This window comes from Rhinopithecus roxellana, chromosome 6 (genome assembly GCF_007565055.1).
Source record: "Rhinopithecus roxellana isolate Shanxi Qingling chromosome 6, ASM756505v1, whole genome shotgun sequence".
NCBI lineage: Eukaryota > Metazoa > Chordata > Mammalia > Primates > Cercopithecidae > Rhinopithecus > Rhinopithecus roxellana.
The window spans coordinates 8,903,495-8,913,604 of NC_044554.1; the positions used below are offsets into that span (position 1 = coordinate 8,903,495).

The following is a 10,110-nucleotide window of genomic DNA, read 5'->3' on the forward strand; positions in this document are numbered from 1 at the left end:
ACATACTGATGAGACTAAGAGCCACATATGCCATAGCCCACAGCCACATGCTTGGAAACATTTAGTGTTCTAGGCATGGTGCCAGGCATTAGAGATACAAGATGGATGACACCAGGCCTCAACCCCAGAGGATTTTAGAGGTTATTGGAGAAGAAAGGTGTATAACAAGAAAATGGAAAGGAAGGCACTAAATGTTATGAACTAGATATAAACAAATCACCAAAACAGAGGATAAAGCTATTATCTTTGCCTGATTATAATAAAATTGTGAAATTATTTTCTGAATCAGTGAGCAGATATAGGGAGCCCAATCACTTTATGCATAATCAGCTATTTACAAATAATGGGTATAAAAAAGGTGTTAGGAACTGTGAATAATGCTTTTGAGGAAGTTCCACCAAACTTACACCTTCGGGGTGTGGAAAATATGTACTAGATGGATGATCTTGATGGGAACTACTAATAGGGTTCCTACTACATGAATGAAATGAATGATAACTAATTAGTTAGTATAAACATATGAGCTGGCTGAAGTTATAGCTTTTATAAAGTATACACAAATTTTTGTCTGTATTTCTCTATACCTTTTATCTTTAATCAATTTTAATTTCTGGTTAATTGTAGATTAAAAGCCTGTAATTCTCTTTGTTTTAGGGTGTTCATTTTCCATGTAAAATATTAGCTGTTTCTAGCAGTAATAATCACGGGGAAACAAGAACTCAGGTAGTAAAGCATTAGTGAAATTAAAAGATAAGAATGGAGAGGTCATCATAGAGGAGTGGAAAAAAAAAAAAAAGACTTAGTCCTTTGCATTCCCTTCATGGTAAAAATGAAGTTATTTCGTTAACATGTACTTAGATAATTTTACATTCTTATAGTGCATATTTAAATTTGGATTAAAAAAACAACCTACATCATAAGATTTTACATCATCTGAAAGAATATTTTAATTGGTCCATCTGGCATTTGAAATAATGCGGTACTTATTATAAAGCAGGTGTTAGACACTTCTGAATATTCTGTCCTTAATTAAAGCTTAAAGAAAGTAAGATTACATTTTCTATTTTAAACTTTAAAAATCTAAAGTTAGTAGACATGAATAACAAAATGTGTGGAATCATATGATTTTAAACATTCAATAACTAATGATTAGATATTATTTATTGAACTTTAATTCCTGACATACTTTTGTTTTGAATTTGAGAAATGTAACAATGGGTGTCAATATTTGGAAATTATTTATGTTCAAACTTTGTTTATTCACCCTAATTAAGAAAATGTGGTATACTCTTGAGTGTCATAGTTCAGCAAACACTTTAGAAATAAAAGCTTATCATATATTTGACTGTGGTTTTTAGGTATCTTTATTCAGAAGAAAATGAAACTATTGTTTGATACCTCAAAGTTAAAATGTATTCAAAATATGTGGCCTGAATTAATAAACACATTTATAAAAGATTATCTTGGGTTCCTTTAAACTATATTCTTTCATAGTTTGAAAGAATTTTTAAGAGAATTTGGTGATCATTTAGAGTCCAGATGATCTCTCTGCAAAAATAAACATCAGCTTAGTGAGTCCTCCTTATAATCCATACATAGAAAATCATAAAATTTGAGAAAGATAATAGTACTGTTATTTAGGTATGCAACAGGTTAAGAAGCAATACATAAAGAATGTCTGTGAATCACATCAAGGAAGATTTAAATCTCCAGTGAAAGAATCTAGGGTTACTTTTGGCCAACTTGATTCAAAATTTCTATTAATGTTTAGTTAAATAAATGGAAGAGTAGTTCAACCAGAATATAGTTCTAATATTGAAGAGCGAGCTAAGCCTCCCAGATCCACTTGCATGTATGGATTTTCTCTGCAAATAGGTACTGCAAGTGGCAACAAACATCAAAATGAAGCAATCAATAAGCAAAATTCTATGCAAGAATATAGGCAAATTTAATTAGATAGATATGGCATCTATTTTCTAGGATTTTATAATCCCAAAAAGCAACCGGAAGCTTATGTCAGTATATTTAGATGCCAGGAGAGCAATAAAAAATTAGTGCTCTGAGAAATAAAATAAACCATATATTTGTATTTTGTCAGTTATATCTACAATTGACAAAATTAATCGAGACAGATGATACAATTATGATTTACAATTATGGCCAGCAGGATGTGACAGTGTGCTGTCTCACTGGAAGTTCACTGTTCCCTGGCACAGGTCTCTAGGCTTCCTGCCTTGGAAGCACAGCAGCAGGCTTCATGGGAAGGTGAAGAGCTTCCCTAAGGATGAACCTTCCAAGCCATTCCACGTCACAGACTTCCTGGGATACAAGGCTGGCATGGCTTACATCATGTGAGAAGCTGACAGCCCAGGATCCAAGGTGAACAAGAAGGAAGTGGTAGAGGCTGTGACCATTGTGGAGACACTGCCTATGGTAGTTGTGGGCATTGTGGCTATATGCAAACCCCTCAAGGCCTCCAGACCTTCAAGACTGTCTTTGCTGAGCACATCAGCAGTGAGTGCAAAGGTGCTTCTATAAGGACTGGCATAATCTATAAAGATGACCTTTACCAACTACTGTAAGAAATGGCAGAATGAGGACGGCAACAAGCAGCTGGAGAAGGAATTCAACAGCATGAAAATGTACTGCCAAGTCATCTCTGTCATTGCCCATACTCAGATGTGCCTACTTCCTCTGTGCCAGAAGAAGGCACCCCTGATGGAGATCCAGGCGAACTGAGGCACTGTGGCTGAGAAACTGGACTGGGCCCGGGAGAGGCTAGAGCAGCAGGTACCTGTGAACCAATTGTTTGGGAAGGACAGGGTAATTGATGTCATTGAGGTGACCAAGTGCAAAAGCTACAAAAGGGGTCACCAGTCATTGGCACACAAAGAAGCTGCCCCATAAGACCCACCAAAGGCTGTGTAAGGCTGCTTGTACTGGGACATGGCATCCTGTCTGTGTGGCCTTCTCTGTGGCATGTGCTGGGCAGAAAGGCTACCATCATTGCACGAGAATAGCAAGATCTATAAAATTGGCCAGGGCTACCTTATGAAGGATGAAAAATGGATAAATAACAATGCCTCCACTGATGACGACTTGTCTGACAAGGTCATCAACCCTCTGGGTAGCTTTGTCCACTATAATGAAGGGACCAATGACTTTGTCATGCTGAAAGGCTGTGTGGTGGGAATCAAGAAGTGAGTGCTCACCTCCGCAAGCCTTTGATGGTGCAGACCAAGCATCCTGCTCTGGAGAAGACTGACCTTAAGTTCATCAACACTGTTTCCAGGTTTGGCTGTGGCCAATTCCAGACCATGGAGGAGAAGAAAGTGTTCATGGAACCGCTAAAAAAGACCAGATGGCAAAGCAAGAAGGAGCTTAATGCCAGGAACAGATTTTGCAGCTGATGGGGTCTCAACAAAAGTTATTGTTGGAAAATTACTGGAAAAACTGGAAAAAAAAAATTAGATAGGCTTTCAAAACTTAACAGACAAGACTAGATTCTAAATAGTGATGGCAAAAATACAGAATTTGGAAAGAAGTAGTTTGAAAGAAACCTTTATATATAATTTCTAGAGAGTTTAGATTGATTTGATGGGTTCACAATAATTAAAAAAGTAGTTGTTGATAAGTAAAGCACTGTGTTAAGTGTCTCTAGAAATACCAAGATGAGAATGCACTAATCCTGTGTTTAAGGTATCTGCCTAAGTGGGGACAGGTTTATATGCACAAATATTCTTAAGTAAAATACATGACATCTGCCATGTGATTGAATGAAACAAATAAATCAGTAAAGTCATATGACAAAGTGAATTCTACTTTGGGAGAATTTCTCACAAAAATGTTAGCTTTTGAGACGCAACTGAGAAGGGAAAAAAGAAATATTTTAGACTTTAAATATAAAAGCAAGGTTGCTCCAGACCAGTGGTGTCTGATAGAACTTTCTGCTATGAGAGAAATGTTATTTATCTGTAGTGTCTGATAGAATAGCCATGAGCCACTTGTGACTATTAAAAACTTGAAACTTTAAAACTGAATTCTAAAGCTTATTTAATTAAAATTGAATGGTTACTATATTGAACAACACAGTTTTAGGCAGAGGAACCAGCTTGAGTAGAAGTAGTGAAGCTTGAGAGAGCATGGGATGCTATGTTTACAGGCAGCCACCTCTCTGCTCTCACTAGAGTAGAGTTGGGTGATAAAGGGAAAAGCAAGGTTGAAAGCAAATATCCAGGCAAAATTTTGGAAGCTTTTGCATATTGGACCATTAGAGAGTAGGCAATGAAAATTTTTTAATAGGTTTGAGTCAAGCTCAACCTTGGGATTTAGGAAGAAAACCAGCAACTGTGAATCACAGTTGAGATCAGGTGAGAAGTTACCAAAACAATTCAAACAGGAGAATGTGAGATATTATATTAAGACAAAGAAAGGAAAATTATATATGCAAAGGAAAATTCAGGGAGACATTTATCATATTGGCTTAATGTGGTTTCCTCAAACTAAGGAGAAAATTTCGAGTAAAACTTACAAATGTAAGCAGCATTTTTTTTTTCAGAGTTTCTGGGAAAAGGAAGAAAATGACACAGGGAAAGCGTGGCAGCCAATACTGTGTGAGTGACCTAGCCAGCAATCAACATGGGTGACTGGAGTTCATTCTTACAGGGAAACACTGGAGGACGGTATAACACACGTGCTTCAAAATTATCCCAACAAAAGATCAAGAGAGCTGAGACATTACCATTGATCACCAGTTAAAGACTGTTTCCAGGGGATACAGGACTCCTGGTCTTTTGTATGCTGGGATAGATTAGTCTTCCATCGCTTCAGAAAAAACAAAACAAAACAAACAAACAAACAAAAATCTGAGAAGTAGAAACGCAGATAATAGGATTCAGAAGCCTTCAGGTAGACATAGAAATGGCAGCATGCAAAGGCTTAATCAGAGTTCTATCAGTGTCTGCTTCATACATGTAATATGTGATATAGCACCAGGTATGCCACACGTCTTATACAATCAAATTAAAATATGTATAAACATACTAACAGGCTAACTGCTTATATAATAAGAGAGATGGTAAATAATTTAAAAAATAAGAATAATAAAAAATACATTCATATTGAAAAACCAAAAATATGACTATAGAGTATTACCACTTTCAAATTTAGCCACAAGAACAGATGAGATTGTATGTTTTTGGTGCTAGTGGTTCTCAGAAGGTTTTCCAGGCCACTTTGGTAGCATGCCAAGTCTTCATGGGTGTGCACAGCTAAAAAGCGAGAGATGAGACATGGCACACTATGAAGCCAGACACGTCTAAATGTGTTTATTAAAACGTGATAATTTTTGGGGTGAAAAGAAATATTTTACTGAATTCTGACACCATAAAAGATGAGCAAGTTTATTAACTAGGCAACCTGGGATACTTGTATAGGCACCAGGAGATATTGTGGCACTGTAATAATGATAGTATTTTAGTTATTGCTGACATTTCTGTGTGGTTTGAATCCCTTCATCACTTTATGTTTGTTACCAGAACTAATAATATCCTAAATTGCACAAGTTTGAAAGAAAAGTTTGGTAAACATTAGCCAAGGTAAGGAATGTGTTATGATAATTCATCATTAAGTTACTGCAATTTGTGAATAATGTTGAAAATGTATTCATTATTATTGAATGCACGGTAAGTAAAGAAGACATTTTCTTAACTTGTTTACTATTGAATATACCAATAGACACTGAGATGTCAATAAGACATACTCATTACAAATTAATTGTAAAATTAAAGCCATATGGGACTTAACAGTATCAAAAAAGTGCTATAAATTTATGTCTCTTTTAACATTCAAAATAATTTTAGTAGATTTTTTTTCTGGTGAGATTATTTGGACAAAGAAATGGTCCAAATTCTCAAAGTCAAATGAGCCAGTGTTTTCTCTTCACATATTCTTTTCTTTTTATTCAGCAATTGATCTCCCTAAGCATAGCTGTATGTGTGGTTACACAGTATAGAATCTGTATTTCCAGCCTCCCTTGCAACTAGATTTTCTATTTGTTATGATCAATGGTATATAAACAGAAGAAAAGGTGCATTTAACTTCCAGGAAATATACTTAAAAGGAGGAGAAATGTCCTTCTTCTGTCTTTTCTTCCTTCTGGCTATAAGGCAGATGTGACAGCTGCAGCTGGAAAAGCTGTCTGGGCTATAAGGTAGATGCCATCATTTAAAGAAAGCAGACAAATCAGAAAAATAATATAGGCCTCACTTATTGATAATTGTGAAGAATAGACACCAACTCTTTTTTCATATAATTATGTATGAAAAAAAGCTTTTATTCTTAGATAATAGTATTTTGTTTTTTTTTATGGCTAAGTTAACTCAAGCTTAATTTTAAGAGGAAAAACTCCATTTTCATTTTTGCAATTATTTTCTACACATAGTCGTATTCTTGCGATGGTAGCATAAACTTGCCTTAAAGAAGATGGTTAGATTTTGGAAACAAATTACATCTGTAATATAAATACATGTCAAGGCCCATCCTTTTCATGAGAGTGGTCATGTAGAGTCAAGATTTCATATAAGAAATCAAAAAGATCTCCTTTCAACTTGAATAGATACATCAGAACACTTCCCGTGGAAAACCAAAGAGTTTAGTATGAAAGAATAGGTGTTCACTGTTGGTGCCCATTTGTCTCCAAAGCAAAGAAATAAGTTTAAAAGAAATTCTAGACTTAAACTCAACACTTGATCAATTGGACCTAATAGACACCTACAGACCACCCAATAATCACAGAATATACATCCTTCTCATTGGTGCATAGAATATATTGATTGGTCAAAAAGCAAGTATCAATAGATTCAGAAAAACTAAAATCATACCAAGTATACTCTTGAACCACAGTGCAATTAAAATAGAAATCAGTTTCAAGAAGAACTCTCAAAACTGCACACATTTATGGAAATCAAACAACCTGCTCCTGAATAACTCATGGGTAAACTCAAAATTAAGGTAGAAGCTTAAAAACTGAAATTAATGAAAATGCAGACATGACTTACACAAATCTGAGATGTAGCTAACGTGGTGTTAAGAGCAAAGTTTATAGCATAAAACCCTTTATCAAGAAGTTAGAAAGATCTCAAATAAACAATCTAACTTTGCACTTAAAAGAATTAGAGGCCGGGCGTGGTGGCTCAAACCTGTAATCTCAGCACTTTGGGAGGCCTAGACGGGTGGATCACGAGGTCAGGAGATCGAGACCATCCTGGCTAACACGGTGAAACCCCGTCTCTACTAAAAAATACAAAAAACTAGCTGAGTGAGGTGGTGGGCGCCTGTAGTCCCAGCTACTCAGGAGGCTGAGGCAGGAGAATGGCGTGAACCCGGGAGGCGGAGCTTGCAGTGAGCTGAGATCAGGCCACTGCACTCCAGCCTGGGTGACAGAGCGAGACTCTGTCTCAAAAAACAAAACAAAACAAAACAAAAGAATTAGAATGAAAAGAATAAAACAACCCCAATACTAGCAGAAGAAAATAAATAACTAGAATTTTAGAAGAACTCAATGAAATTGAGATGCAGAAATCCATTAAAAAATCAATGAAACCAATAGTTTGTTCTTTGCAAAAACAAGATTGATAGACTGCTAGCTAGATTAATAAAGAAAAAAGAGAAAATAAAAATAAGTAAATCAGAAATTATAAACATAATGTTACAACTGATCCCACATAAATACAAAGATGCTCAGAAAATACTATGAACAACTCTGTGCATGCAAATTAGAAAATATAGAGGAAATGGATAAATTCCTGGAAACACACAGTCTCCCCATATTGAATCAATAAGAGGTTGAAACCCTGAATAGACCAATATCGAGCTCTGAAATTGATTCTGTAATAAAACACCTACCAACAACAACAACAAAAATTCCCTGGACCAGATGGATTCATAGCTGAATTTTATCAGATGTACAAATAAGAACTGGTACCCAATCCTACTGAACCTATTCCAAAAAAGTTGAGGAGGAGGGGCTCCTCCTTAACTCATTCTATGAGACTAGCATCAGCCACATACCAAAATCTGGCAGAGACACAACACAAAAAAGAAAACTTCATGTCAATATCCCTGATGAACATAGATGCAAAAATCCTGAATAAAATACTAGCAAATTGAATATAGCAGCACATCAAAAAGTTAATATACCATGATTAACTAGGCTTTATTTGTGGGATGGAAGGCTGGTTCCATACACAAATCAATAATTGTGATTAACCCCTTAAACAGAATTAAAAATAAAACCATATGATCACTCAATAGATGCAGAAAAAGCTTCCAATAAAATCCAACATTTCTTCATAATGAAAACCTTCAAAAATCAAGGCATCAAAGGAATATACCTCAAAATAATGAGCCATCTATGACAAACCCATAGCCAACATCATGCTAAACAGGCAAAAGTTCCCTTTGAGAACTGGAACAAGAAAGGATACCCACTTTCACCACTCTTATTCAACATAGTACTGGGAGTCCTAGCCAGGGCAGTCAGGCAAAAGGAAGAAATAAAAAGCATCCAAAGAGAAAAGAAACAATCAAACTATGTCTGTTCACTGATAATATAATTCTATACCTATAAAACCCTAAATTATCTACCAACAGACTCCTAGAGCTGATAAACAATTTTAGTAAGGTTTCAGGATACAAATTAATGTACAAAAATCAGTAGCATTTCTATATACCAATAATGCCCAGGATGAGAGGCAAGTCAAAAACACAATCCCATTGACAATAACAACAAAGAAAATGAAATACCTAGGAATATAGCCACCCAAGGAGGTGAAAGATCTCTACAAGGAGAACTAAAAAACGCTGCTGAAAGAAATCAGAGTTGACTCAAATAAGTAGAAAAACATAGCATGACTCATGTATTGGAAGAATCAACATTATTAAAGTAGCCATACTGCCCAAAGCAGTTTACAGATGCAACACTACTTTTATCAAACTACCAATGTCATTCTTGACAGAATTAGAAAAAAGTTATTCTAAGTTTCATATGGGACTTAGAGCTCAAATAGTCAAAGCAATTCTAAGCAAAAAGAACAAAGCTGGAGGCATCACAATACCCAACTTCAAACTTTATTATAAGGCAATAGTAACCAAAACAGCACAGTACTGGTACAAAAACAGACCCATAGACTAATGAAACAGAATAAGAAACTCAGAAATAAATCTTCACACTTGTAAACATCTGATCTTTGATAAGGCTAACAAAAACAAGCAAAGGGGCAAGGATTCTCTATTCAATAAATGGTGCTGGGATAGCTGGCTAGTCATATGCAGAAGAATGAAACTGGGCCCTCACCTTTCACCATATAGAAGTGTTAATTCAAGATGGATTGAATATTTAAATATAAGACCTCAAACTATAAATGTCCTAGAAGAAAGCCTAGGAAACGCTACTATTAATATGGACTTGGGAAAAAAAAAAAAAAAATTGGCTAAGTCTCCAAAAGCAAAATTTGACAAGTAGGGGATAATTAAACTAAGGAGCTTCTACACAGGAAAAGATACCATCAAAGTAAACAGAAAACCTGGAGAATGGCAGAAAGTATTTACTATGCATCTGACAAAGGTATATATAACATTCAGAATCTATAAGAAACTTAATAAATGAACAAACAGAAAACAAATAACCCCATTAAAAAATGGACAAAGGACATGAACAGACACTTCTCAAAAGAAGACATAGTCGAGGGGTGGGGGGCTAGGGGAGCGATAACATTAGGAGAAGTACTTAATGTAGGTGACGGGTTGATGGGTGCAGCAAACCACCATGGCACGTGTATACCTGTGTAACAAAACTGCACGTTCTGCTCATGTAACCCAGAACTTAAAGTGTAATTTTAAAAAAGAGAAAATAAATGGCAAACACTGTTGAAAACATCTTTATCTTCCCTAATCATTAGAGAAATGCAAATCAAAACCACAAGACAACATTTCACACCAGTCAGAATGACTATTATTAAAACATCAAAAAGCAACAGATACTGGCAAAGCTGCAAAGAAAAGGGAACACCTATACACTGTTGGTGGGAATGTAAATTAGTTCAGGACTGT

At 35.6% G+C, this 10,110-nt stretch overlaps 1 pseudogene; it reads left to right on the plus strand.

Moving 5' to 3' along the window:
- Nucleotides 1–3,385, plus strand: part of LOC104660439 — a 3,480-nt pseudogene extending 95 nt beyond the window's left edge.
- Nucleotides 3,386–10,110: the final 6,725 nt, after the last annotated feature.